This window comes from Grammomys surdaster, unplaced genomic scaffold (assembly GCF_004785775.1).
Source record: "Grammomys surdaster isolate TR1022 unplaced genomic scaffold, NIH_TR_1.0 125157, whole genome shotgun sequence".
Classification (NCBI taxonomy): domain Eukaryota; kingdom Metazoa; phylum Chordata; class Mammalia; order Rodentia; family Muridae; genus Grammomys; species Grammomys surdaster.
In genome coordinates, this window is record NW_021620051.1 from 28,692 (window position 1) to 34,783 (window position 6,092).

Consider the following 6,092-nt stretch of genomic DNA (forward strand, 5'->3'; position numbering starts at 1 on the left):
GTTGTGTGTTTTTTCTTAAGTGGGATCTTTTGGGGATGAAAGGATCCCTAGGCACCTGTCACCGGCACAGAGCCTGTGACAGATTCTAATCCTCCAGAAGCCAGCGTCCACACTGAGAGGCCCACAAGAACCTAGGACATTTCAAACCCCTGTCATGAGGGAGAACTGCCTACACAGTTCCAAATTTGAAGCAGTCAGAGTGGTATTTGAACTTTCTTGATCATGACTTAGCAGGATTTCAGTAGAACTGGCACTGGCAAAGTGCTGTGTCCATAGAGAAAGTATTGGCAGACCCAGGGCCCCGCAGAATTGTGGTGTAATACACACAAGTGAAACCAAAGTGGCCCACATTTTCCAAGTTTACTTCCCATCTAAATATAAACCTCCACCTGGTTCCAGTTTTGTTTTGTTTTTAATTTGGTTGTTTTTTTTTTTTTTTATCATTTTGGAGACAGGGTTTCACTATATACATGAGGCTGGCTCCAAACCCACAAGAGATCTGTCTACTTCTGCCTAGGATTAAAGCCATGTGCCACCTACCACAACAACTAGCTACTTCTATGATTTAAATGTTCTTAAGTGTTACCTGGAGGTGGGGATGTACGCCTTGATCTCAGCCCTTGGGAAGGCAGAGACAGACAGATCTCTGAGTTCCAGATTGATCTACAGAAAGAGTTCCAGAACAGCCAGGGCTATAAATAGAGAAACCTTGTTTGGGAAAAAAAAAAAAAGAAACAACAACACCAAAAATTTTAAGTGTTCTGTGTTTCAAGGATGCAAGCCTGGACAAAACTGCCTTCTTTCTTACCTGAGACTCTGCAGGTGCTCTGGGTGAAAGATTCCCCCTGAGCTTTCTAGGAAGAACAGAATTCCCAGTGGGAAGAGCCAGGTAAAAACCACTAATAGATGGCTGAAACTTGTCTCTCTAGATTCTTGTCTTTCCTTTTGTTTTTCCTTGAGTTCACCTTAGATTCGAGTTGTATAATCTGGGCTGCAGTTCCTGTGGGCATACATATTGTGCACTGTGTAAAGATTATCCTTGTATTATTCAAATGCTGATTTCTGTGCTCCCATATCTGCTTACAAAATATTGCTCCCCAATTATTCCCTGATTAGTCAGTAAACAAGCCGATTACCCAGTGACTGAACAGGAGAAAAATAGGGCTGGACTTCCTCCAAACCAGAGGAGGAGGGAAGGGGAGAAGGAAGGGGTGGGATTTGCCCTGGCAAGAGAGTCCTGGAGACACCATGAGAAACCACCTGGAGCCCAGAAAGCCAGATCAGTACTGAAATGTGACTATCACTGGGATTTTGACTGGGAGGTAGCCAGATTAGCTTAGAGGATTAAAATAGAGTAATACTGCTCAGTTGTGCCTTAAAGCTTATTAAATAAATGTAATAGTCCAGTCTGGATTATTTGGGACTACTGCAACGAATACTTACTAAAAGTCCCCACTAACAAGTTTACAAGGGGTAGCATGTGGAAGGAGAGAACGTGGCTCCTTGAGGTGTTTTCATTAAGCTCAGAGGCAGTCCACAATCTCTTCAGCACACGGCACCAGTCTCTAGCGACCCATTCCAGAAGTCAGAGCTGCTGGAACCAACACTTCTACCAGACTGAAGTATAGGCTTTTGTATCCTAAGGACATTTTTCACTCAAGAGAAATGAGATTATCTGAGGAAAATGTTCACAATTTTCTTATAAAGTAAGCAAAAATTAAGTAGAAGCTATCAGCTTTTTTTGGTTTATAGTGAATGTTAGTAGAAATAACTTAATACCAAAATAGCCCAAACTACATGAGAAATTGATGGAAGAATGAAATCTTGACAAACTTTAAATACAAATATTGATGGGATTTTTTTTTCTTTTTCCCCCTTCCCTTCTCCCTCTTGCTCTGGGCTCTGCTCACTCGGGCTCTGCTCACTTGGCCCTGCTCACTCTGGCCCCAAGTACACTGTAGCTGTCTTCAGACACCCACATGAGGGCATCAGATCTCATTACAGATGGTTGTGAGCTACCATGTGGTTGCTGGGATTTGAACTCATGACCTCCTGAAGAGCAGTCGGTGCTCTTAACTGCTGAGACATCTCAGCAGCCCAACTTAGAATATTTGAATTTATTAAGTATAGGGGGTACATACATTAAGGCATGGTAGCACATGCCTTAATCCCAGCACTCAAGAAGCAGAGGCAGGTGGATCTCTGAGTTTGAGGCGAGTCTGGTCTACAAGTCGGGTTCCAGGACAGCTAAGGCCACACAGAGAAACTTTCTCAAAAAAATCCAAATGAAAATAAAAGTCTAGGGGGTACAAAAGAACACAGTTGAAGAGAGCAGTATTAAAACAAGACTTCTTTTGACAGGCCAGCCTGGTCTACAGAGTGAGTTCCAGGACAGCCAGGACTACACAGAGAAACCCTGTCTCAAAAAATCAAAAAAAAAAATCACTGCTGGGCAGTGATGGCGCTTTAATCCCAGCACTTGGGAGGCAGAGGCAGGCAGATTTCTGAGTTTGAGGCCAGCCTGGTCTACAGAGTGAGTTCCAGGACAGCCAGGGCTATGCACTCAAATACATAGGCTATTCTCCTGTCTCAACCTGCTTTGTTCTAAGATCGAGAATGTCTGCTGCTGCCCCATCATTTGTAAAATTTACAGCGAATCAAAAATTGGCTGATATCTCCACAGAATATAGGAAATAATGTCTGAAGGAAAACTGTAGGAGCCAAACATCCGTTCAATGGGAAAGGGATTAAGATTTAGATGAGCTTAATGGAGTTGCTTCATAGTTTACCCACATGCTAGTGTCCTAATCCCTAGAACCTTGGATGGTGGGGCTAGAGAGATGGCTCCACAGTTAAGCACTAACTGTTCTTGCAGAGGGCCTGGGCTCAGTGTTCACTGCCAACATGGTGGCTTGCAAACATCTATAACTCCACTATCATGGGAGTTACTGTACTGGCTGGCTTTGTATGTCAACTTGACACAAGATAGAGTTATCACAGAGAAAAGAGCCTCCCTTCAGGAAATGCCTCCATGAGACCAGGCTGTAAGGCATTTTCTCAATTAGTGCTCAAGGGTGGGAGGGCCCATTGTGGGTGGTGCCATCCCTGGGCTGGTAGTCCTGGCTTCTATAAGAAAGCAAGCTGAGCAAGCCAGAAGAAGCGAGCCATTAAGTAACATCCCTCCATGGCCTCTGCATCAGCTCCTGCTTTCTGACCTGCTTGAGTTCCAGTCCTGACTTTCTCTGGTGATGAAGAGCAATGTAGAAGTGTAAGCTGAATAAATCCTTTCCTCCCCAACTTGCTGCTTGGTCATGATGTTTGTGCAGGAATAGAAACACTAAGACAGAGATGGTGTCTCCTTCCAGCCTCCTTGGTCACTCTATGCACTGGCTTACTGACACTCATGAAGAGAAAACACCTATACACATTATACAAAACACACACACACACAAAACCCCAAAACAAACAAACAAACAAAAAGATCCTGGAGATGTTACCATATGTGCTAAAGCATTTACCAGATAAGATGAGAATTCACACCCCCTTGTGTGTGTGTGTGTGTGTATCTATTTCAGCACACTTGTGTGTAGAGAACCCTGGTTGCTCTTCTACTGTAAGAAGGAACCAAACTGAAGCCATTTTGAATAAAACCTCCATTTTGAATAGGGGTCAAATAAAATTGAAGTTCTCAAGACCTCCCTGGATAACTGACATTCTGCTTGGCAGAGACATGTACGTGGGTTACTGACTTCCTGGTTGTCAGTTATGTTAGGCGAGTTGCCTTGCCCCAGTTGAATAACCCAACCAATGGAAACAGGTGTACCACAAAGACATGTTCCTAAGGAAGTCCCCTATCCCTAATTCCTGATTGGTGAGATAACTTGGCACAGATGGTTGTGGTTTTGAGGCTTTAAAACTATTTTTTTTAGATTTATTTATTTATTCATTTATTTATTTATTTATTATATGTGAGTACACTGTAGCTGTCTCCAGACATCCATATGAGGGCATCAGATCTCATTGCAGAGGGTTGTGAGCCACCATGTGGTTGCTGGGATTTGAACTCATGACCTCTAGAAGAGCAGTCAGTGCTCTTAACCACTGAGCCATCTCACCAGCCCGAGGCTTTAAAACTCTTAACAATCTGGCTCAGGGTTGCAATTCAGCTCCTTAGTTCTGTGGCCCTGATTGATCAATAGTGGCCTGAGTACAAAAATGTTTTTTGTTATCTGCTTACTAAGATGAATGTTCAAAGATTTAGTCAACTCCCCAGTCTATGTTGTTGTTTCTGACTGGTCAGTTTTTGCTGCCTAATTCAAATAAAAATCTTGCTTTGCTGGACTCTTGTGCCTGCTTGGCTTGTTTTCAATTTTTGAACCATAACATCACTTCATTGTTCATTGTGTCAAGGTCTGTCAATTAAACCCAGAGCCAGCTGATATGGCTAGCCAGCTTGCTTGGTGGATTCTCTGTCTCCGCAGACTGCAGGCTGTATCAGCCAGTGGCATTTACATGGCCTTTGGGGATTTGAACTTCCTTTTTCACTTTTGCAGGGAGAGCACAGGGTAGAATGGAAGGAGTGGACAAGGAGCACGCAGGCACGCTGCTCTTGGTTTGTTTTTTACTTATGTCTTCTTGTGTGTCATGTGCACAGAAGTGCTTGTGTTTGTAAGACAGAGGTCAGTGTAGGGTGTTGTCTTAATCAGGGTCCTCTAGCGTCACTGAACTTATGAACTGTCTCTATATTAAAGGAAATTATTGGAATGACTTTCAGTCTGCAGTCCAACTAACCCAACAATGGGCACCTGTGAATGGGAAGTCCAAGAACCTAGTAGCTGCTCAGACCCACAAGGCTGGTCTTCTGCATAAGCTGGAATCCTGAAGAAGTAGGCTCTAACAGATGTGCTGGCAAGTGAGTGCAAGCAGGTGGAGAAGAACGCCTTCCTTCTTCCACTGTCCTTAAGTAGGCCTCCAGCAGAGGGTGTGGCCCAGATTAAAGGTGTGTACCACCATGCCTGGACCTAAGTTCTTTACTTGGAACTTGCTCTGTCCCTGACAGGCCTTAAATTCAGAGATCTCCTTGCCTCTGTCTTCTGGGATTAAAGGCGTGTACCACCTTGCCTGGGCCTAAGCTTTTCATGGCCACTATGCCTCAAGATCTGGGTCAAAAGTGTGTGTCTTCCAGCCTCAAGATCTGGATCACAGGTGTGCCCTGCATTTCTGGATTGTAGTTCATTTCAGATACAGTCAAGTTAACAGTGGGAATAGCCATCACAAGGGTCTTCCTCTATAATTTGTTACCATATTTCTTAAGATATGAAACTAAATCTCTCCCTGAACCTGAAAGTCACTAATTCAGCAAGCTCCTCACTGGGCTTACAGGTAAGCTGATTTTTGACAAGGTTGCTGGGGATCCACATTCAGGCCCTTCTTGTGGTAGGCACTGCACCAACCGAGCTCTCTCCAACTCCCGTGTCTTGGTTTCTAGGCACCATTCTCAAGGGAGTCAGTCCTCTCAGGAGAAGCATGGATTCTAGGGCCTGAAGTAGACACAGGATGACCAGAGAAACATCTTCCACTAGTGCCAAACAGTAACAAAGCAGGACCCAAAATCTACACTGGAAGAACTTTTGAGTTTAATGCTAGAATCACTTGAGTAGTAAAATACATGTCACGCATTGTAGATACTAAATATAAATATCAATGTTCTTGCAGGGCATGGTGTCCATTTTTCCCAGCACTAGGGAGGCAGAGGCAGGTGGATTTCTGGAACAGGAGGATCAAGTTGGGAGGGAATACAGAGAGAGAGGTAAAATTAAGGGCTATTTGAACTTGTATGGAAACATAATACAGTAGAAGCTTCCTAAAATAGATGAAGGCAATCTAAATGACATCACCAAATAATGGGAAAGACAGAGTCCCAGCTGAATATCTCCTGTCACCAAATAGTTTCCAGTATCCAAAATGGGCTACATCTAATTGAATTTTTGGCCAAAGGGGTCCCATAGGAACCCACAAACAACTCAGGCTGTTGCCAAGACCATAGGATAGAATGTTCTCCACACACTGATGGGAAGGCCCTACTGCTGAAG